Here is a 24,946-nt window from a genome sequence, read left to right as displayed (position 1 = left end):
TGTTCAGTGTGATGTGTAGTCTAGTCTATAGTGAACAGGTTTTTTTTTAATTATATGATACAAAGTACAATAACATGTCTACTGGTGTGTTGTGACGTGCATTGGTAGCTGTGGTATCTGCTGAATAGTGCTGTGAGTGATGTGTGATGGACTGTGTTGTGTGTGTACTCTTTGATACACAATGTTAGTAATGAGTGTGATATACAGTGCAGTTTATTGTTAGGGTGCTCAGAGTAGTTTGTACTCTGTGATTGGCAACGTTATGGGATGTCAATGGTTCCCTTTGTCAATGGATGTAAGTTGCAAAAGATAAATAAGAACAAACTGCAGCATTTTCATTATTATATACAATTAAACATAGGTGGTTCAGGGATGTGTTACAGGTGGGAAACACTTAGAGGGCCTGTTTCCGTTGGTTGGATGTGCTTGGCTTGGGGGTCATTTTGCAAGCAGACCAGTTTGAGGATTGGGCACATTTTTTATGCGATTCTAATGTTTTCTTCACACTTGTGCTTCTAAATGCTATATTTGGATTCCCCCTTTTTCAACAATTTTGCAGTTCAGGCTCGCTTGCTTCGCTCGCTCGCTTATTGCATTAGGGTACAACATTTTTCGCCTCACCACTTTCAAAATCCACCAGTCGCCACTGCACTGCACCCTGCCCAGGGGTACCTTGGGCCTACCATAGAGGTGCCTTACATGTAAGAAAAGGGAAGGTTAGGGCCTGGCAAGTAGGTGCACTTGCCAAGTCGACATGGAAGTTCAAAACTGCGCCAAGACATTGCAGTGGCAGGTCTTAATTACCTTTTAGAGCTACTCGTGTGGGTGGCACAATCAGTGCTGCAGGCCCACTAGTTAACATGTGAACAAGAGGTCCTTGACATCAGGGAATAAAAACTGTGTAATAATTATAGGCCACAATGAACTCTATAACAAGAACAAAGTCCAGCCGGACTTAAAATTTAATTCAATGTATTGAAAAATTGTACTTAAATCAGACAAACAAACAATAAAGCAGTGGGACACAGTCCTGCATCCACGATGCTGCACATACATTCAAACATATAATCACAGTGGTATTTCAGGCAATTAGAGATCGTGAGCAAGGAGTTTGTTTAGCATACACTTGCTTCACATATGCGGGAAACATACAATTTTGGCACATAGTAGTACGCTTAATGTTTAGCCCACATAAATGTCGACGGCGTTTCGATCCAATTGTGTTAATGGATCATCATCAGGACTTTCAATGTCAGCCTGAATGTACAGAGCCTGTATTGACAGGAAGGAAGGGAACAAATGACAATATTTTAATTTTTAGCTTTCTAACCAGCTGTAATACTCAACAAATTTAAAGTGACCTCATGCCAATTCAAAGTGCTATAAAACATTCAAGTGAGAGTGTCTCATACCCAGTGGCAAACCGTACTCGTCGCGGTGATAAGCATACATGTCAGGGTATTCGAGGTGGCAAGCTAACAGTGTATGTCGACCGGTAGGACAGTGCTATCATTTGGTGCGTGCAAATTAATACAGTTGTGAATTATTAAAGGTGCTGCGGAAGTGAACCAGCATGCAGCACATGCATGTCAGGTGGTGCCACGACACGTCTGATAGCGCAGAAACGATTGATGCAAAACAATTGGTTGCCAAGGGGCCAGGGGGGCACATTATATACCTGGAATTGGTCCAGACCAAGGAAGGTAGAAGGAATTGAGAAGACGTCTGTGGAATAGGTCTGTAGGGGTTCATAAGGTTGGATTTACATGGCTGTTAATGCCTTGATTTAGCGCAGTTCATTATTTCATTTATGAACAACTGAGTAAAGGACGCTTACCTAAAATAAGCCCAAGTACTAAGATATAAAGAAATAATGCGCCCGTCAGGGTCGGCGGTATCAGGGAGAGGGGGTCATCTTCCTAGAAAACCGGGGGATGAAAGAATAACAATTGTCACCAGAGGGGCTAGAATTAAAACCTGCATTCGCCATAGCCGGTGCTGGGGCTTGACCCAGCACGCTTACCTTAATGCGGGTCTTAGCCGATCGGCCGCAATATAAACTCCTGAAAGGAAGCAAATTGTGCGCTAAGTGAGGTGGAGGGAAGCGAACCTTTAATATCCAACCAAGATTGGCTAACCAGGTCCGGAACGCTTACCTTAGGTTCACGATGGAACCACAACCATCCGTCCTGGTGCTCGATCGCGCCTAGGAACTAGTAGCTAGTAGCATTTAATGTACAGGCCCTGGCACACTTCAGTGCAATTTACTAGGGACTTACCAGTAAATCAAATATGCCAATCAGGGAGAACTAAGTGTAACAACAGTTTACAAAGGGAGCACTTGCACTCTGATACTGATCAGCAGGGGCAAAGTGCCCAAAGCATCTAAGCCAGCAAAAACGAAAACGAGCACAGCATCAAAAATAAAGGCGCTGGAGTCAAAAAGTCAGGGGAACCCTTGCCAAAGATGCCAAGTCTAACAACTGTCCATTCCCATGTTAAATACTTGCAATGCTTCACATTACCATACACCATTCATTTAAAACCAGACTTGTTGTCATTGCCAATACTTGTTTGGTAAACCAGACACTATATATATTTAATTTCTTGTTTCAAAAAATGAACTAATCAAAACCTCTTAGTGAAATCAGGACAACCAGAAAATAACAACACAGATATAGCAAACTGACTGAGGGCCTCAGACCTAAATACCACTGCAAGAAAGCATTTTTTGGGGGGTGTCCCACTCCAAAATGTAGCACTACAAAGCTATGCCCCTTATTGCACTGCATTGCACCACACAAAAAGCATGCGCAAAAAGCAGGGATAATGCATCTGCTTCACATTTTTCTATATGAGTGCTATTTAAAGACAATATGGAACCTAAAAGTGTGTCTCAACCATTTATTTTATCAAAGCCGATGTATTGTTCACCGTTCAGTTCGGTGTGTGTAAGTCAGCAATACTGAAAGGAAATGTGTGTTTCTCCTATGAAGTATGCAACATGCTATTGTTTTATAATAGCGAAATTGTGAGTAGGAGAGCAAAAGAATTTGAAAAAATAATAGAAACATTAATAGAAATACTTTTTGCATTCAGGCAGATTTTAAGAAAGCTTCATAAATTACTTGAAGAGAACGCTTGTTTTTTTTCCAATCTTTTCGTTGGAAATTAAAGCTATCTTTTGTCCTGGAAAATGAAAATGGTTTCTAACGCTACTTTGCGATTGTAATGGAGTACTTAGATAGAAGTATTTTGTTTAGTATGTTGCCTATTAACTTTCATACCTGTGAATGAGTTAGGGATGCGCAAACCCTATGTCACAAGCCAACATTTTTACAGCATGCCGCTTTCAACCTGTCGTCCACAAAGGCACTCGTAAAAATGGCTTGACACACTAGTCACCACGAACAATAAAATCTGAAACCCATTCTTATTTATTGAGTAGTGTAGAGAGCCGCCCAGGCAGGGTCCACGAACACGCAAAACAATAAAAATAATAAAAACAAATAAATGACAGAGAGCGAGGCAATAAACTAATGACTGACTCCGGAGGAATTACCTGTTCTAAAATCTGATTGGGTGGACACAGGCTGCTGGGGCCCAATCAGCACAGGGCCGGTCCCTGCTCGATTATAAAGCCCTGCCGGAGTTCCGATACCGCAAACGGGACCAGGAAACTTCTGTGACCGGCCTTTGCATTCTGTCAGCCGCGCTCCACCGAGGCAGCAATGTCGCACCAAGGGCACCACCGCCACCACCACCACCAAGGTACCTACTGCAGCCAGGACCCCTGCGACAGGCCGTACCAGCCTTGTTATGACCGTAAGTGTCCCGTCTATTTATTTTACTGGTTTGCTTTCATTTATATAGCCCAGTTGACACTCTTAAAGTTATAATCGTGTCAGAAAACGTTTTAGATGGCGTTTGCGATAACTGACCTTCTCTTGCGTCGGTATGTATTCTGGCCTGCAATTATGGGAGTCAGTACTTTCTCTTGCAATTGTTTGTAATTATGTGTAGAAAACATGAAGGGAACTTGTTTTTTGGAACGTTTGCTGCCACAGCCCTAGCGCAGTAAATGGTCACACATTTAATATATACACATGACATTTAATATGCACACATATTTAGGTAAAAACGCATAGTAAGATAATGAAAAACATTTTTTTGACCTTACAAGTTTGCTCTCAGCAGCTTGGTTATACTCTACGGGTTTGAAAACGAAAAATCCAATTTCTATCATGTATACATTTGCTTTAATATGTGTGAGGTATTTCTATAGCACAAACCTATCGAAAGGACAATGGAGCACTGTACAAGGTCAAAGACAAGCTTAAACTCAACAAGTAAGAGGAGAGTAGGTTGATTCATGGCTGGTTAACGCATTATGATGAAGTATTCTTAAAAGAGGCGAGTCTTCAACTCTTTCCTTATCTGAAGTAGCGTTGGGACGGTCCTGATGGATCCTGGTTGCGTAAATGCAAAAGTCCTGTTGATTTGTGTTTTTTTTTCACATGCATTGGTGGGCTCTGGCAGGGCCCCCACTAATGGTCTGGACAGGAGCAGTCAGCAAATGCTGTGTGATGGTGTCCTAGCTGCGGGTGTGTTGAGAGCCGGGAGATATGGTCAGCTATTAATGTTGCAGCTGGTTTCGAAGATGGTGCGGGCTGGCAAGCTGAGCCAATGGAGTTCCATCAGGATGGGGTGATGTGATCATATTTCTTCTGGCCCTAGTGAGCAGTGCTGCTTGTAAGATGCACCTAAGGTGTGCCAGGGCTCAGTCTGGGAGGCCATGAAGTAGGCCTTTGCCAGTATCCGGATGCCAGAGTACAAGGGCTTGATCAGCAGTTCTGAGGTCATGTTGTGGGAGAAACAGTTTGACTTTCCTCAGATGAGGGAGCTGGAACCAGGCCGTCTGTGTTTTTTGACAATGTGTTCTTTGTGGGAGAGGTTGGTGTCCCGGGTGAATCCAAGTGATTTGGCATTCAGTGCGATTTGGGGTTCAAAGCCCTCAAAGTTCATGTCATTGAGACAAGTTTGTACTGTACCTTATATCTTGTAGGATTTCTGTTTTAGTTATGTTGAGCTTCAGATAGGTACTGGACATCCAGATCTGGATGATGGGCAAGCAGAGTTTGAGGCACTGGAAGTCAGAAGCAGAGGAGTCTTTCAAGTAATGTCATGTTTCATTGGCGTATTTGTGAATTTCCATTTCATTATCTGTGAGTAGAGCACCACGTTCTGTTATCTGTGAGAAGAGCACATGCATTGGTGGGCTCTGGCAGGGCCCCTACTAATGGCCTGGACAGGAGCAGTCCGCAAATAGGACGCAGCAGAGGAGGATGTGATCTGACATGAAAAGGTGCAGGAGTGCTCCGGCGCTGCATCTCCACAGAATGGGCCGCGCTTTTGCACCACTTCCGACAACACATAGCAGATGCCCAGCTACCCTCAACACTACCAGCCATCACTGGAGAATCTAGTCGAGACTCACCAGCCCAAGAACCCGAGAGAATCCCCGAAGCAATAGAGATATCCACACACTATGCATGCACACAAACTCCCATTATCCCCACAGGGTCAGATGCACCTTGCAACATGCCCAATCTTGTAAAGCCCACAGCATATCCCCAGCATTAAGCGCACCCTCACCCACACACACATATCCATGCCCCTAACTACCCATCCCCAATTTGATCCCAAGTTTTTAGATAATAGACCACACTGATAGTTCCACACACCGGACATATTCCAGGAAGGATAACCCCTTTTGTGGTGCAACAAAACAGAATGCAGCACACTGCAAATCTTATCTTACTTTCAGCATACATGCTTGCTAGTCTGTAACCATACTACCATCTTTGTATTACTGTTGGTTGAGTAACATGCATGTGAATTTTTATGTATGACATTGGATGCTGATATGCAATCTTAAAAACTCAATAAAAGGGTTTACAAAAAATAAATACATCTGAGCACCACGTGATGGCATGTAAAGGGTGAAGATGACCAGCAACAGTATGGAACCCTGGTGGACTCCACACCTGATGGGGAGCTTTTGTGACCTGCAGGTGCCCATGTGACCAAACTGGTGTTGGTTGGAAAGGTAGAAGGGAACCAGTGACGGTCATTGGCGTTTAATCATATTCGTACTTGATAGTGCATATGAGGGTGTACGGTCGATTGCGTTGAAGGCAGCTGAGAGGTCTAGCAATATCAGGAGGTGGGGGTCATTCACATCTGTGGTGAGGTGGACATCATCTACGATGTGTAAGGTGGAAGTCTCCACGATGCAGCCTAATCTCAAGCCAGGCTCATAGTTGTGAAGGAGGTGGTTAGCATTAATGTGATCTTGGTATTGAACATAGACCACTTTTTCAACAATCTTGCTGATAAATAATAGGTAAGTGACTGGCCAGTTGTTGGCAAGGTATTCAGGGTCTACTGTAGGTTTCCTCAGAAGTGGGAGGATCTTGCTAGTTGTTAGAGCCTCTGGGAAGATGCCTTGAGTGAGGGAGATATTGACAATGGAATACATTTTTGTGGATCTGAGAATTGTTCAGATCTGAAATGCAGCAAAGTGTGCAGACATTTGTTACATGTACATCTTTATTCTTACCTGTATCTTTCTTGGTAGGACAGTACCGTGTTGACATAAGTGAGAATCCTTCCTCTCCTGCGCTTGGAGTGCCATGTATCGTTAACACCACACCATTTGTCTCATGTGATCGCTGTTAGCTCCACAGTGGCATTCTTGCTGTGCTGCAGGTCTGTGGTAAATGATTTGATTTCATGCGGCAATACCAGAGTCTGTTGAAGCAACAACAGTCTGTCTCCAGCTTGGGTTCATTTACTATAGTATGATATTGCAGGTATTTACAAAACTCCTGAACACATTACAATGTTGTGGGTTTTTTCATAAGCTCCACCAATCTGTACAATTCCATAGGTTACATTATTGTATACTTATCATCACACTATGTAAAGGAATACAATGTTTTATAAAGCATAGTTTGTGAACTAACATCTCTCTGCGAAGACAATGTTTGGGATATAAATGTACTGACTTATAGGTTTAGGAAATGATCTGCCCTGGATCAAACAATTTGGTGACCCAAGGAAGAATAACTAAACCTATGTTGTCTTGTACCAACTAAAACAGTTTGGCCACATCTACTTGTCTAAGCCCAGATGCATTGCTCACATTTGATGTACAAGAGATGGGATATGATAAAAGAACATAGGAACCCTCACGAATGCCACATAATTAATTTGCTGTTACCAACTGAGACCAGGCATAGCCTCTCTAGTTTATCTGTGATAATACAGAGTAAAATCATACTCAATAGATGTTTGTCTTCAAACTCAAAAGACACCTTGTTATCATAGGACCATTCCTCCAGAAGATTAATTTTAATGAAATGGAATTTTGAAGTAGAACTAAGAAGTTAATGTTAGTCTTGAAATTTGAGTTACAGGGTTGTATGAAGTATCAACTATAATACATTGGTACAATAACATGTTTGTGTCCACAGGACAGTAAATCAGATCCTGTTTTTAAGGGAACTGAGGCACAAGGAGCTAAAGTGCTTTGTTCATCTCAGTCAATTGCGTGAAGCCAGAATTTCCAACATTGCATGCACATAGCTCTAAAATTTAAGATACTCTTTTGCTTGTATAGTGATTGAAAGTTTATATGTTACATGGAAAGTCACCAATTAATACTTGGAATTTACGATTCAAGGATAGAACCATTCCAGCTTGTATGTAGCTTGCCAGCCAAAGCACTTCTAAGGCAGAGTCCATCTCCCAGTTCAGACAATCCTCCTGGAAATGAGAGGTGTTCAGGGTCGCCCTCCCAATCAAATATTGTCACTTTCACTTTCTTCAGTTTGTACATGCTCTGTGGATCCACATTCCCCCTTCCTTTCAACTAAGCTTGTCGGAAGCGTTTGCAAGGTCTGAGCAATAACTTACTGCAGGGTTCTCTGGACACTCCTTCTGTATTAACCAGGTGCCATGAACACCTGTTTCTAGGTAAAGAACACGAACCCAGAAGAAGAGAAAACATAGCCTCCGACTGCATATTGTGACAAGTATGAGAAATCTGCCTTTTTATCAATAAAGGGGGCAGGTTTGCATTTAATAAAACATTTTGAACATTTTGCTAAAGGAGCATAGGGCTCTAGAAGGTGTGGGTTTTGTGGCATAATGGTCCCTTTGTCCTCCCCTTGTGATGGCCCTGTCTTTAGCAATGTCGCAATTTGCCTCAACTAACGCCTTGCCCATGAAATCAATTTTACACTTCAGCCTATGCTAAGGTTTCAGTGTGTACCCACTGCTCTTTATAAAGACATGTTTCACCCCTTAGGACTAGGCCTGAGTGAATTATTATAATTAGGTAAAACTCTCAATGTTAAAAAGTGGCTATCTGAAAACAAAGACAACATACATTTAGAAATACTATATAATGAAGAAACCCATATGGACAAGTCCTTCATGACCAAAACGTCCTTAACAATTGTTTGACAAGAATAAAAAAAGAACCATGAGATTAAAAAAATTGCTGTGTCTAGCAGCAACCAAGTCTCTAATCATAACGTAACCTCTATTTAGAGCTGGCCAATTTTGTTGCCGAAACATGGAAGTGTATAAATGCAATTAACTGCTTTTTCTCACTATAGCAAATTTCACCATTTATGGTTCATGGTGGTTGACTTTTGTTCACTGGCTTGCATCTGGAATTGCTTTTTTGGTACCAGAACGTTTAGCGCTCTGCACTGGCATTCAATTCGTAACACTTTTCCTATGAGCGCTGATGGTCTATATTTTTGAGCAATGAACATTATCCGATTACCTAACAAATTAGTGTACCGTAATAAAAATAATGCCAGCACGCCAATACCCTTCTTACAGTTTTGGGTAATTCGAGTAGTTCTCATGTTTTACATTTTTAAGAGTTTGATGGGTAGTAGAGAGCAATTGTACCTACTTTTGCCAGCTCAGATAAGGCCAGTAAGTAGTGCGGGCTAGAGTAGCCTCTGAGATATACCTTATGCCATGGAACCTATTTTTTTTTACAAATTAAGCACTGCATGCGTAGGGGTGGAGAAAAATGTACCACAATTGCACAAAAGTTTCACATTCTGTGAAATCCACCTAGAAGAATAAATTCATGATAAAATTACAGATTCTTTCTGCCTGCAAAGTTTTTTATATGGGCCCTTTTTCTGTATGTAGCATTTCACCACAATTTCTCAGCCCCTGATACCAATATTCTTATTACTCCTAATAAAAAGTGATTTCTAACCTACTTCTTAAAATCCTTATCTAATATAAAAAGTGATAATTCTCATTAGACTTTTTAACCTTGGTATGCGTTTCCTCATTTTCATTTCGTTTGCACAAACTTATTTTATTACAATAGTCCAACAAAGTTAACATGAAGAAAACCTGAGGTGAAAACTGAAATATCTCTTTCCTCTGCCCATTACTGCCAGACTCCTGCTTAGAAGAGGGCTGCTTTCTTCCAGTCCACTGAGTTGTTTCCTGCATAGTGGTTGCCTGTCTAAGTTCAGAGAGAAGACCCCACTCCTTCCACTTTCCATAATGCTGGAACCACAGATTTAATTTATACTGGGACAGCTTACGAAAAGATATTTCCTCCCACAACATCATCGTTTTTAGTGAGGCAAACATCGCGAGGACTGAGGACTGGGAACATGATATTGAGGTGTGACTAAAAATGAGTAATGTATAAATGGACGGATTTCACATTTTAATATTTTTCTTTTCAGCATGCAGACCAGGGCAATACCACTATCAAGCCTACGGCTACAAGTGTGACAGACCAGGTATGCAATGTGAAGAAATTGTAACCTCAGTAAATTATATATCACCCATGTGCAGCTCTAAAAGCATGTTTGCAACCTGTAACTAAAGGGTTTTCCTAATAGAAGCTATGTATACTTGACCAGGAGGGATGTACGTTAGTACAACGCGATAAAAAGGATCGCAGTACTTTACGACGCAGCCATTACAACGCAAGTCGTTACTACGACTTGCGTTAGAGGGCGCTGGATTGTGGATTAGTTTAATTTTCTATTCAAACTCCAGCCCACGTAACAGTAGGGAAGGTGTTGGAATAGAAAATCAAACTATTGCTTTACCAAGAGCGCCCTCCAGTGCAAGTCGTAGTAACGACGTGCAGTGTAAACACCGCGTCGTAAAGGTTGTTTACCACCAGGAGTCCTAGCCTGCTGTATTTACATGTAAGGAACATTTCCAGAGTGGCTGGTTCAAGCAGTGACATCAGAGAGTTGGGTGTCGTCCATCGAAGGCTACAAGCTCCTGGAAAACCCAGTCTCATGTAAGAGAGTGAGACAGATTTTGAGCTTTTATTGAGCCTTTCGCTCCCATTGAGGCATAACCAGTGGCGTCTCACAGAGGAAATTGTGTGGGGTGATGGGGCGGGGTGGTGCAGGGTAGGGGGTAGTAGAGTCGGACATATGACGGCAAGGGGTAAAGTAAGTAAATAAATAAATAGATAAAACGACTTACCTTGCACTCGCTGCATTACCAAGTTGGCGATGAAGCTAGCGCAAGGTAAATAGTTTTCTTTATTTCTTTACTTACTTTACTCCTTGCCGTCGTATGTCCGACTCCACTACCCCCCAACCCTGCGAGCCACCACTGGGCATAAGCAATAGTTAGTGGGTTCTGTGGGGGACGATGTGCTTATACATTTTTTATTTCAAAAGATTTTATTGAACATTTTCAAAGGTAAATGAACAGAGGAGGGAGAATCAACAAGGTAATTAAAAAAGGTACATATGGAAGAGTCCAGGCCTGGTATAGAGGAACTGTGATAGTAGGTTAAAATAGGAAATCATGAACATATAACAAAGCTAAGGCGGGTTGTTATGTTATGTTATGTTATGTTATGTTATGTTATGTTATGCATTTTTATTTGGCGCACAGATGCTCCAGCTAAGGAGCGTCCTGGCGCCCGACAAGGCAGCTGCACAACACAACTAAACAATAAACAAACAGTGTAAACAAACTAAGGGAATAAAAAGGTTTTCACCGCACGGCGAAAGGAAAGCAGATCCCTCATAGCACGGATCACCGGGGGCAGGGAGTTCCACAGGACCGCCGCGCAAACTCGAAACGAGCGTCCTCCTGCCCTACTCCGCTTAAAGCGCGGCACAACAGCCAGTTCTAGGTCCGCAGATCTTAAGGGTCGAGCTGGGGTGTAATGGGCTAGAAGGGCCATAAGAATCGTTGCTGGGGACCCCTTCAGAATTTTATAGGCGACACAGAGGACCTTAAACTGGATCCGCTGGGCCACCGGGAGCCAATGCAGTGACCGCAGGGTACTGGAGGTAGGACAGCATCTTGGGAGGCCTACCACCGCTCTTGCTGCGGCAATCTGGATCCGTTGTAAACGCCCGATCTCTGCCTGATTCAGACCAACCAGTAAGGAACTCGCATAATCCAGCCTGGAGATGACAGTGGCTTGGATCATGAGTGGCCTGGTGGGGGCATCGAAGAACTTAAGCACTGGACGGAGCCCGCGCAGGATGCCAAAGCAACAGGCCACCATGCGTTTGGTATGACACACAAACGTCAGGGAAGGGTCCAGCCAGACCCCGAGGTTCTTAAGCTCGGCAACTGGGATAGGAGCAGGACCCAGATCCCCTGGCCACAATCTCTCTCCCCAAAGATCCGGCTGTCTGCAAAAAACCATGACCTCGGTCTTACTAGCGTTCAGCTGGAGACAGTTGGACGTCATCCAGCTGGCGACCGCCCGCAGTCCTTGTTGAAACCTGGGGGCATCGACTTCGGCATCCCCGCTGATCGTAACCGCTAGCTGGGTGTCATCGGCGTATGACACCATCGTCATACCCCATTGCCTGACAACCTCAGCTAGCGGCCTTACGTAAAGATTGAACAACGTAGGACTCAGCAAGGAGCCTTGGGGGACCCCCAGGTTCAGCGGATGAAATTTGGACTGGTAAGGTGGGACGGTCACGCTAAAGGTTGCATCAAATCAGAACAGTATATAAGTCCTGCACCAAAATAGGATGTATAAATCATAATAATAAAAAAATATATATCTGATACCATTAGGCAATTGAGTGAGAAGTGATGTATAGAGAGAATCTGCACACATAGACTACATGGTACATTGTGTCAGGTATCTTGCAGTGAATAGCATAACATGAGTCAGATAAATAGAACAGAGACAGAGATTGAGGAAGATAGTGTCAGCCAGAATTGAGGAGCAGATAGAATGCCTGCTCAGGGCAGACGCATACTTGAGGCGATAGGCAGCAAGGAATAGATCTAGCTACTCGCACAATAGGTTTATAAGGAGGTTTGGTGGAGGCAAAGTTGTTGTTGAGGGCTGTCCAGAAAGAAGTATTGCAGACTATCCAAGGAGAGTTTCAGAGGGAGAACATGTCAGCACCTCTCAAGAAGGAGACCCAGTTTAACCAAGATCGGAAAGAGGTGGCTTCTGTGTTTTTCCAGTTAGCGAGTACTGTTTTGCAGGCAGCTGTTAGGAGAATATAAATCAAGAGGCTATCACCACGCAAGGTGATTTTTGTATCCTGGAATTCATGGACCAGGGATAAGAAGTTATTTTCTAGTTCGACCCCCACATATTTTGTGAATGAAGTTGAACACCAAGGGGGTCATTAGGATGGCGGGCGGACTTTGACCACCCGCCATCCTGGTGGTAATAGGGACTTAAGGGCGGGGGTCCTGTGGGGGGTATTAGGATGTGCCCGCCACCGTGGCAGGCAGATCCTAATACCCCAGCATGGGGCCCCCAGAGCAAAGTCCGCCTGCCGCCACGGAAAGGCCCCCACAGCAAAGTCCCCCGAATTTGAGGGCCGGCACGGGGCCCGCACGGGGCCCCCAGAGCAAAGTCCGCCTGCCACCACGGAAATGCATTGCCAAAAGCCCATCATAATATGGCTGGCGGTGTCTGATAGACACCGCCACCATATTATTCCTTTTCCGCCCCGAACGCAAGGCGACCGGGGCGGAAAAGCGGCGGACAGTCTTTCCGTCCGCCGAGGTCCCCCCGGCCATACTAATATGGCGGGGGGAAATGAGTGTGGATGGCCGGCGGATTGCCACCGCCAGCCTGGCGAGGGTAATCCGCCCGCCATCACAGTGGGCCCTCAAGTCTGAGAATGGATTTACTGCCCTGCAGTACAATAATAATTATAATAATAAATACATTTATAAAGGGCACAGCTATCTGGACTGAGGTGTGCCGGTGCTAAAGTGGATAATAACAGAGCAGAGCCGAAGGAGAGCTAGTCCCTAAGCCTGAACAGCCAGGTCTTCAAGGCATTTCTGAACTCCTGTTCAGAGTGCATCACACGAAGATGTAGAGGCAAGTCATTCCAGACTTTAGAAGTTCCCACCTCAAACGTTCTGACCCCCACCCTCGCTTTAACAAATTGGGGGATGGTGAGGTAGTGTTTATGGTTGGACCTCAGAGATCTGCCCTGATGCTGAGGGCGAAGTCTCTTTCTCATATAGTTAGGGCCTCTGTCCTGATAGGCCTGGAAAGCGAACGTGAGGGCCTTGAATTCAACTCTCTTGGCCACCGGGAGCCAATGAAGTTCTTTGAGGTGGGGGGAGATATGCTGGTGGAGAGGAACCTTATAGACCAATCTAGCGGCTGCATTTTGCACTATTTGCAGCATTTGGATCAAGCCGCTAGGCAAGCTTAAGTAGAGTCTGTTGGCGTAGTTAAGATATGAGGTGAGTTACTCATGCACTACCTTTTTACAGGATTTCTCTGGCAAGAAGTCAATGAATTATCTAATGCTTTTCAACTTGCCAAAGCAGGCTGCAGATGCATGCTGGACATGGGCAGAAAGGGATAAGTCCTTGTCCCATCTGACTCCAAGGTTCTTGGCCGAGTCCTTAGGTACAGAAGCAGTCCCCAGTTCTACAAGCCACCAGAAGAGAAGGTGGGGAAGGTCACCAGTCGAGTTATAACAATTCCAGCCCAATGGATTATCTCTGAGGGATAGCTTGTGAAGATGGTACGGTGTCCAGAAAGTTCTGTGCTTATACTTTTCTTAATTTAACGAAAACAGTTTTCCTATTTTTACTTACAAGACAGCGGACACAGGAATTAATTGAGAGAGATAGGAAGCGTCAACTTAAGTGAAAGGAAGGGAGTCTCTTGTGTTGTGAAGTTTGTAAGGGAGGGAGGGGGTGTAACCAGCTAAAACAAGAAGCATTCATTCAGGCCTGGTTGCTTTGTGCCAGAAAAAATGTACAAATGTGTGCTATTGGTTAATTTGCAAATGTAAAGGTTGCTTGGAAATTTGTATTGGTTTAATTTATGAAATCACTTGAAGCTTTATGATGCCAAATATTTACTCTTATTGATTGGTATTGTTGGATATTACCAGCTGACCTATGGTATGTGTGCTTTCAATGGAAAGTTATGAAAAATGTTTGCACTTGGCACAATCTGCATATTACCAAAATCTATATTTTGGAAGCACTTTCTTTCACTTAAACCCAAATGCTTTTCCATTGTTTTGTGGCAGCCTATCTTATACTGTGTGTAATGCAAGTTTAAAATAATGACTTTAATATCCATAGTGCTTTGGGTCACAGGCTGGGACCTTATAGCACTGAAAATATACATGTCACTATTTCCCACTTCACAAATCAGCATTCCAGTCTGTGGCTCCACAGACAGACATCTCCAGTGATCAAATTATGAAATACAAGTTTTTTAAAGTAAAATAGTGCATTTCCCACTGATTAGTTTACTTGTATCTATTTTCCATTTAACCCCTTCTGTGCTGGGTGTATTTTCCGCCTGTGCTGACTCCGCCTTGCGCGGGCGGAGTCATGACGGAACGGTTCCGTCATCAGCACAGCTCAGCCGATGCTGATGACGGAACCGTTCTGTCATCAGCATGGAAGGGGTTAAGGTGGGTGCTATTTTATACACAGTTAACTGAAAGACCATAAAAATAGTTACAGACTATTTTGTTCTTGTTAGCAATGCCTTAGGCTTCGTCCCATGCCCTCTGACCCTGCCCATAGCACTGAGGATCACAGGGGCATATTACCAACAGCTAGCGATATTTATCGCTAAATGGGCTTAGCTAGTTTTTTTTTATTGCCAAGCATCACCGCAGATGATAACGTGCTATTAGCAACGTTTATCTCTAAAGCGATGAATTGTCCGGCAATAGCGGCGAAATGCGTGAATATCGCTGAGAATACAGCGATATTTACGTTTTAACGCCAATAGGGTCTTAGCCATAATATCCACCTCCCATTGGAGATGATGGCTAAGAACTGGTCTGAGCAGGGGTTAGGTTTTGGAGATATTCGCGCTTAGCGAGAATATTTCCATCGCTACGCCTGCATTGATAATAGGCGATAGCGATGTTAGCGACTGCTTTCAGTCGCTAACAGGTTGGGTACGCCCACTTTGCATGTCATTAGCGATAAATATCGCTGACATGCAAAGCGGGCCCCAAACCGCTCGCTATCGCCTACAAGCTGTCGCTAACTGCTGTTCGCTACAGCTTGCTAAAAGGGTGATAGAGTTATTGCCGCTTAGAGACCGAAAACGGCCACTAAAGCGGCGATAATCTCTTATCGCCCTCCTTGATAATATGCCCCACGGTTCCCATACTTTATTTAATGCACTTCGACTGCTGCAGGGAGGTGAATAAAAAATTTCCTAGCTATCGTAACGGAAAGTTTCAATTCTATTAAGGACAAGGAGGCGAGGATTATGCAGTCCTTTCTTCTCTTTATTACAATAGCAAATTTAAAGTGGACCAATAAGAAAACTTTATAGAAACTACAACTCCCATGAGCACATGGGGAACAGTGTCCATACCAACCGCCATCCAATCACGAGGCCGTCCACTGTATAACTGGTCCTGACGTCCCTTCCTCTTCCTCTTCTTCTCTGTGAGGAAAGATCCCGAGGGCGTACATCAATCCTTATGGTCTTGTCCTAAATCAACATAAGACAAACCGTTATCCAGATCCCTTTCCGTATACAGAAGCATAGAATGCGATACATAGAGCTTTATACCAGATAACATTTGAGAAACATGTCATGGATAACTTAAGAATAGGAACATATGCGAACAGGCCTGGTCATGATTCCCAAACAGCAATATAATTATCGCAAAACAAATACATCATCATAAATATCTTCAAACCCCTTTGTAAAATTACTTACTGAAATTACAGAGATTCTGGGTGTGGTGAGACCATCAAGTCTCGGGAGGGATAATCCTCGCCTCCTTGTCCTAATAGAATTAAAATTTTCTGTTACAATAGGTAGGAAATTTTTCATTCTATGTGAGGACGGAGGCGAGAATTATGCAGGTTTAAAGCCTTTCCACCACCAGTTCCGCTGCTCCATAAATGGGTTTGAAATAGAATTTCTTGAATGTGGATTCAGAAGACCAGTCCGGCCATAATGTCCTCCAAGCGGCCGCCGACCTGAATGGCCTTAGAAGCCATTGCTCCTCTCGTGGAGTGTGCTCTGAATCTGGTCACATCCACCCCCGCCTCGGTCATGATCCAGCGGACCCACCTGGCGATGGATGGAGAGAAAACCGCCTTAAATGGTTTCTGCAGGGCAATGAGGAGCTGACGTTCCCCCAGGGGGTGGTATTCCGACCTCATGTCCTCATATGACTTGAGGCACCTCACCACGCAAAGGTTGGGCTGGTCTGGAAAAATTAGGGTACGATACCGACCTGATATTAGTCTTGGTTCTTCTAGCCACCGTAAAGGTGACCCCCTCCGGGGTGAACGCCCGTGCAGAAATGTCAAAGGCCCTAACGTCCGAGACACGTTTTCATGAGACCAGACAGAGCAAGATTGCCAACTTGGCGGACAACTCCTTTCTGGAGAGATATTGATTGTCCCTCCATGAACAGAGGAAACGCAGAACAATATTGACATCCCAGAGGAACTCATACCAGGGTTCCGGGGGTTTAGACAGTCTTGCGCCCTTCATCAATTTACAAACCCAAGGGTGCTCCCCTGCCGGTTTCCCATCGATATGGGCATGCCCTGCCGAAATGGCTGATCTGAAAGAATTAATAGACCAATAGGCAGTCCTGATTGGGCCAATTCAGCTAGAAAATTCAAGATGTGGCTAACGTCCGCCCCCACGGGATCGACGTGTCTTCCCAAACACCAACGATGCCACCGCTGCCAAGCAGAGCAGTACCTCTTGACAGTTCCCGGAGCCCAGGCTCTACGAATGAGGTCCTCAGCATCCGCCGAAAGGCGTCCGTCTTGCCAGCGTCCCCTGAAATCCTCCATGCCATGAGGTGCAAGGTCTCCTGGATCACCAGAGGATGAGATTCCCCCTGAGGGTCCGAGAGCAACGAAGGGAACAAGGGCAGCAGAATCGGACAGTCCCATGAATGTTCCAACAGAGAGGGAAACCACGCGTGAGCCCTCCAGAAGGGTTTCACCAGGATCATGGAAGCCTGTTGACAGGAAACCTGAGCCGCCACTCGTGGAATCATGAGAAAGGGGGGAAACGCATACGCTTGTTCCCGTGCCCAATCCTGCAAGAATGCATCGACTGCCGACGCCTCCGGATCCGGTCTCCAACTCACGAATCTCGGGAGTTGTCGGTTGAGCCGAGATGCAAACAGGTCCATCGAGCATGAACCCCACCTGGCCATCAAAGCCTGGAAGACCGATCGCTCCAGTCGCCACTCGCTGAAATCCTGGAAGTACCTGGAGTGCCAGTCCGCAATTGAGTTCTGCCTGCCCGGAAGATATTCTGCTGTCACCGAAATCTGTTTCTCCAGACAATAATGCCAGAAGTCCTTCGCCAGGTTTGCCAAGGCCTGAGATCGAGGGCCGCCCAGGCGATTGATATATTGCACTGCTGACACATTGTCCATGCGCAGCAGAATGCAGCATGACGCCTGGTTCTGAGTAAGGGATCTCACCGCGAAGGAACCCGCCAGGAGCTCCAGACAATTGATGTAAAGGTGAAGTTCCTCCTCTGACCATCGACCTCCCATCGTTATGTCGCCGCAGCGTGCCCCCCAGCCCGATCTGCTGGCATCCGACTCGATGACTAGATCCGGGCTGGATCCAAAAATCGCTCTCTCGTTTCACGCACTCATGTGTTCTATCCACCAACGCAACTCCGTTCTCGTCTCCTCCGTGAGGGAGATGAGTTCGGAATATGTGAGCCCCTTCCTGAGGTGCAGTGCCTCCAATCGCTGCAGGGCCCTGTAGTGAAGGGAGCCCGGGAAGATCACTTGAATCGAGGAGGAGAGGAGACCCACGATTCGAGCCAACTGCCGTAGAGAAATCCTGTCCTTCCGGAGGACTTGGGAGAGTTCCTTGTGGATTTTGGTTACCTTCTGAGGGGGAAGACTGAGGGAGGCCAATTCCGAATCTATCTGGAATCCCAGAAACGTAATCTGAGTCGACGGTCGGAGTTCGGACTTCTGGGTGTTTATCACAAAGCCCAAGTCCTGGAGTAACGCAATAGTCATGTTCAAGTCTAGCCGGAGTCGCTCTGGCAACTGGTTCAAAATCAATATATTGTCGAGATATATGATCAACCAAACGCTTCTCTCGCGTAGGGTCTCCACCACCGGCCGAAGGAGTTTCGTAAAGCACCATGGGGCCGATGATAGGCCGAACGGCAGAGCTTGAAACTCGAAGACCGTTTTGTTCCAAAGAAACTGGAGGAACCTTCTGTGTGGCGGGAAGATCGGCACCGTGAGGTAAGCGTCCTTCAAGTCCAGACGAACCATCCAGTCCCCCTGGAGGAGAAGGTCGCAGAGCAGATGGATCCCCTCCATCTTGAAGTGGCGGTACACAAGCCACTCGTTGAATTCCTGTAAATGTATTACCGGGGGAAAACCTTTGTCCTTCTTCTGGACTAGGAAGCTATTGCTCAAGAACCCCGCAGGGTTCAGACGGATCATGCGGATCACCCCTTTCCTGAGGAGATCTGCTACCTCGCTGACGATCAGAACCCTGTCTTCCAAAGAGAAAACAAGGGGGCAAGGGCGAACCCTCTGACGGGGAGTTCCGTCGATTTCTATCTGAAAACCTCGCACAGTCTGGAGAACCCAAGGGTCTGAAGTGATCCTGCACCAGTTGTGAAAATGGTTCTGTAACCTCCCCCCCAGTACGGACGGGGAAAAAAGGGTAACACTCACCGGATGGGCATCCAGGTGCGTTGGCTCCGCCACGGTAGCCTCTGCTGCGCCCCTTCCCGGCGCCTCTACTGGGATGGAAAGATCCCTGTCGGCTGTCGTTCCATCCATTGTTACGACGTTGTTGGTTTTTATTGTTGGGGCCTTGCTGATACTAGCGGTCGGAGGAGCGACCCCTACCTCTTCCGGCCCCAGCAAAAACCCGTCTGGGAAAAATCTTTTTAATCGACGTTTGTGCCTTATTTAAGGCGGAAAAGGTTGTGACAAACTTGTTCAATTCCTTGATAAAGGATTCGCCAAACAGCTTGCCCGGTGCAATAGGCCCTGCTTCTGAGGTGGCCAGGTCCCCGAGTTTAGGGTCAATCTTTATGAGGAGTGACCTCCTCCGATCCGCCGCTAATGCGCAATTCGCATTGCCCAAGAAGCATAGGGCTCGCTGGGCCCAACCTGCTACGATCTCCGTGGACATCGCGGTCCCCGACTCCTTGGCCCTCTCGGCCAACTGGATGATCTGAGTCACAGGCCCCACTGCGTCCAGGAGTTTATCCTGGCAGTTGCGCCAGGAGCGGTCTATACCTTTCTTGGGATCCTTCATGAATTTTGCAAAAAACGCGCAGAGCTTCTCATCAATGTCCGGTGTGACCGCCACCCTGCCTTCCAGTTTTGGGCGAGGGCATTCGCCCCGCATGCGGGTTCTAATCTCCTTTTCAAGGGGTTGGCGAACTTTGCTAGCGACATACTTCGCCACCTTTGGATCCGGGATCAACTCCGACGACCTAGGGTGGTAAATTCTGGTTGGATCAAACATGTCGGAGAGTTTATCCTCACCTTCCTGGGACTTCGAGGAGTGAGACGCCGGGCGCCAGGGTCGACCCGAGTACTCATCCTCATCCTCCGAGGAGGCCTCGTCATCATAAACACACTCTCCCTCCACGGGGAAACCATCCTCCGCGTCTGTTTCCGGGGTGACCTCGTCGCCATCATCTCCGGGGTAAAATCCCTCCCGGCAGGGTACATGTTTCAACGTCCGCGCACTCTTACGGAAGGAGTCTCTGAGACGATCAAACTCTTCCAGGTGCCCCGCGTGACATTTCCCTGAGACTTTGCCACCACCCTGCCCTCCTTTGGGGCTACGGTCAACAGGCGCTGAGCCCCCAAACACCCCGGGGATGCTCTGTGCGAGTGCGTCCCCTCTCTCCCTCAGCGGCACTAGGACAGAGTCCAGAGCCTGCGAAAGAGCGCGACCAACCGCCGGCGGCAAGGGTTGGGAGACACAAAGCTCCTCCACCTCCTGAATGGAGGGATTTGATTGATCTGATGTTTGCATTATTAGAGGGTGTGAGCGAGGGTTGGTTGGCGAGGGTTGGTGAGGCCGGAGAACACTCCTGCCTCAGTGCGCCCGAGATCTTAGCCAAAGGCCGCGAACGCAGAGCCGGGAAGCGCTGAAGCGCGCTCCATACGTTCCGCGATGTAGCGGCAGAGACGGCGCAAGCAGCGCCTGTCGCCCGTCGAACTGCCGTTCAGAACGCTGACACGCAGTGATCAACAGAGCACTAATCAGCGCGTTAACAACAGAAGCAGAAAATACTGCACAGGTCAATCACGTTATAATTACAAAGCACAATACGTCAGAAAGAAAATGGTAAATGACTTATCTGACAAGCAGAGAAGAAAGAGGAAGAGGAAGGGACGTCAGGACCAGTTATACAGTGGACGGCCTCGTGATTGGATGGCGGTTGTTATGGACACTGTGCCCCATGTGCTCATGGGAGTTGTAGTTTCTATAAAGTTTTCTTATTGGTCCACTTTAAATTTGCTATTGTAATAAAGAGAAGAAAGGACTGCATAATCCTCGCCTCTGTACTGACATAGAATCTTAAACCAACTGAGGAGAGCTGGAAACCGACCTACAGTGTTCAGCTGTTCATGGAGCCCATCTATTGGCACAGCTGCTCCTGACAGAATAAGAGGTGCCAAAGATTGCCCCCCCAGAACACTCCCTAGAAGAGGGTCGGGTTAGCTGTGCTGTGTTCTGATTGATAGCTTGCATTTGTACACGATTATGGCTACATTTAAAGCTTGATGGACAGGCTGACAGACTGCTGTGATGGTGTAAGCACCAACACAGTAGGAACACTTTAGTTGAAAATAAATTAACAGATGCCCCACTTTTTCTTGATAACTCATTTGGCATTTTTTGCACTGCTGCCACAAACATGAAAAATCAGCTTCGATGGCCTCTGTTTCTCAAAGTGTCCTTTCCAAAACACTCCAGTGCTAGTTCTGAAGTGATATAATTTATGGAAAGAGCTTCCGAAGGCAGAGCCAGTATCAGCACTTAATTTGTTAAAAAGATAAGTGACAAGGCCCTTGTCAGAGGTCACTGCCACTTGCACCCCCATTACCCCTACCAGCACTGCCAATGACAGTACCAACACAACTACTAACCATCACACACATTCAAGTGCAACAGTTCAGAATATTCCAAGCCCTCAAAGCTATAAGAATAACTTGGGTAGCAGGTTTTAGTCAACTTATTGTATATTAATATTAATTAATAAACTACTGTTGTTGTGCTGATCTCTAAATTAGGCAAACTGTGTCACCATGTTGTGGCTGAATGTTATAAGTGCTGGTGTTGATATTCATGTGCCAGTGCCGGGCACCAGAAATCACTGGCTCAAATTAAGCACTGAGCCAGCTGAACTCATCGATAAGAAACTATGTGATTCTAGCAACTGTAAATAAAGCGTTGTACTCCGAGAACTTAGCAGACAAGGTGTTGCCAATCTTTAAATGATGCCCTTAATTCAGTGCAGGTTTAGCATTTACTTATTTTAGTAAGATTTTGGTGACGTTTTATTAATTTTCCTTCCGTAGCAATGAAAGCTCCTTCAAAATGGAGACATTGTTTACTATCATTTATTTTTAACGAAAAATCATGCTTCCTTCCATGTGGAAAGATCCATATTCCTGGCTCCTTCGATATCATTACAAAACACTCCTGTTCTCTACACCACTGCCATTTAATCACTCTTGTGTAGTTTAAGATGCAGTGGGCAGTTCCATTGCAGAAAAGAGAGGAATGTGTTTTATATTTACCAGGTCATTCACAATGAAAACGTTATTTTTGGTACTGAAGCGAAATTATTATTGAAGCAAGCTCCCTCTTCTTAATCATGTGGTAATATATTTTACACTGCTTGTCCCTTCTGATATCATGCAATATGGTCTAATGATTCCCCTTTCGTTTGTTAAGTTTGGAGTGTATATATTAGTGAATGCCACAGAAAGCATCTTTGTGTTTATCTGCATTATGTCCTACTAAAAATTCATTCAACACCACTGAAAATAAATATGATAAATATAGCCCAGTAAAACATGTTACTTACAGCAAATGTAGTAATAACCTCATATTAACACATGTAGAGTCACATGTACATTGCTTTTTCTTGTTGCAAAGGGCGCAATTCGAGAATTCGACTGTTTGCAACCCGAAAAAAAAGCATTTTTCTATGTACAAAGGCCCATTTTGCGTTTCGGGAATCTATTACCAAATCACAAATTGGTTTAGCAATTCTCTATTTTGAAGGGGCGTGTTAAGAACGTTGCTCCATTATAGTGGCTAGCACGGGTATGTACGAATGTATTTACGACCGAAATGCGGTCGCACAATAAAAGCATTTTTGAGCTCAACTTAAAGAGGGGGGTAACCCATTCGCAAATAGGACCCATTTGCAAATGATACCCCTTCCCCTTTGTGAATGAAAGCAAAAACATTTTTTAAAAGCAGCTAGCGGTCCCACAGACCACTTCCACCTCATAAGCACTGTAGCACACCAGAGCAAAGTCACTATCACCGTTATTCAAATACTTTGATCTTGATCAATATAAAGAATTTTTTTTGGTTCAATATTATTGTGTCCATTCAACAACTGTGCCAAATAACACAGAGAGCTCCAAACAATAGTCCAAATCCACATCGAGATTTCAATAGTTAAGTTTTATTCCAGATTCACACAGCAGCTGACGCGCGTTTCGCCCGGCAGGGCTGCAAAAATTACATATGAAAAACAACAAATTATCCCTCATCATTATTAATACATACTATAAAATCACCTATATCATATTTACATATATATTCACTCTAAGGACACCTGTGTAAAGAACCATCACCAAAGGAAACAACACAAACCAAGCACACAATGTCATTTAATTAGGGCACCTCCTCTTAAAAAATGCAAACTTTACATTGCTGTTTTTGATACGCATCCCATTTTCCTTGAAGGAAAAGGTGCTGCATTATTAAAAAAAAGTAGTCTGCTGTCCACCATCCCTGTGTTTTTAGCTATTCCCAATGGTTTGCAAATTTCGACCTAACTCTTGAATATTAATGAGGTAGTTGAATTGCGACCCATTTAGGAATCTTTGAATGTGTCAAAGACACATTAGTACATAGGTGTTTGCGATAACCTAATAGCGAATTGCACAAATTCGCTATTAGGTAATCACAAAATGAAACCTACATACATGTGGCCCTTAATTCTATAGGGTAATAATCCAAGTTCATTGTTATTACCACAATTCAGCAAAATTGGCATGAGAAATCACAAGCTGCTGCCTCACATATTGCATTTTGCAGTGACATTACACATGGAAACAACTTTGATAATAGGCATTAGGCCTCTTCTGTATTATTATGGCCCACTGCACAAATGTAATCACTTGCATCCTGCTTTTGATAAATAGCTTTTTAAAATAGGGCCAGGAAGGAGTAGGGTTGCAAAAAAAATACCTTTTTGCTAGATGAGCTTAAAATTTGCTAAATTAACCAAATTAAACAAAATATATGTAGCTGGTTTCTCAAGTAACCTTTATCTGCAAGCACATACCTCGCATAGAAAAGTCATGCGAGATACCAGAATGAGACCGTATGAAGAAGAACATGTATTTTTGAGAACCAGATTCCCACAGTCAAAAATCACATGAAGGTTTGTGTGAAGTGAAATGCCGAACATTTGGCACATTTCTCACAACGCACAAATAGGAGGGAGTTACACAAGATTACACCAGGTGATTCACACAGGCATCAGGATGTCCAACTAAAAAATCAGCTGTTGGTAGGCAGATGTGTTTCTCTCTGAGGAGGGGACAAATCAACGACAGCCCTTATTCCGATTTTGTGATTCCATTTTCAGAATATGCAGAAATCGTTTTGAATCTGTGTGTAATGTGTACGCGGATGCAACTTAACACTCTGTTTCCTTTCTCTCCCTCTTAGATCCATGCTGCCCCTGCCCTCCTCAACACCATGACCATGGTAGATCCTCTCACCACGGGGGTGGGTGTAAGAAGTGAGACTCTCCACACTGGGATGGCTCCATCAATATGGAAGCCTGCTCGCGCGTGCCATTCCAGGTGAAGGGAAATGTGAAATTGGATACCTGAAACAGAAATCCCTTTACGCTGCTGTTATCCTGAAAAAGAAAAGATCTCACTCAAGCCCTCAACATTCTCTCAGTATACTTGTACCTTACTCTCCAATCGAACGATGATTTTGCTGCCACTGTTTCTAATGAATTAAACATACTGATGCCACTCATGTATGCCTCCAAGTTTTTCATGTTCCTAATCCTTAATGCAAATCACCTGCTCATTTTAATACTGTTTACATCAGACTCAATATATTATCAGTGCTTTCTTCAGCTGAG

At 44.9% G+C, this 24,946-nt stretch overlaps 1 long non-coding RNA gene across 1 annotated transcript; it reads left to right on the top strand.

Annotated features, from left to right (window-relative positions):
* Window positions 1-3,664: 3,664 nt before the first annotated feature.
* LOC147711245 (uncharacterized) lies at window positions 3,665-24,837 on the top strand. The gene is made up of 3 exons (XR_015295675.1): window positions 3,665-3,825; window positions 9,801-9,857; window positions 24,517-24,837. It is a non-coding gene; the product is annotated as an uncharacterized LOC147711245 (long non-coding RNA).
* The last annotated feature ends 109 nt before the right edge of the window (window positions 24,838-24,946 follow it).

Source organism: Lissotriton vulgaris, chromosome 5 (genome assembly GCF_964263255.1).
Source record: "Lissotriton vulgaris chromosome 5, aLisVul1.2, whole genome shotgun sequence".
NCBI classification, from domain to species: domain Eukaryota; kingdom Metazoa; phylum Chordata; class Amphibia; order Caudata; family Salamandridae; genus Lissotriton; species Lissotriton vulgaris.
This window is presented reverse-complemented; position numbering and strand designations above follow the sequence as displayed.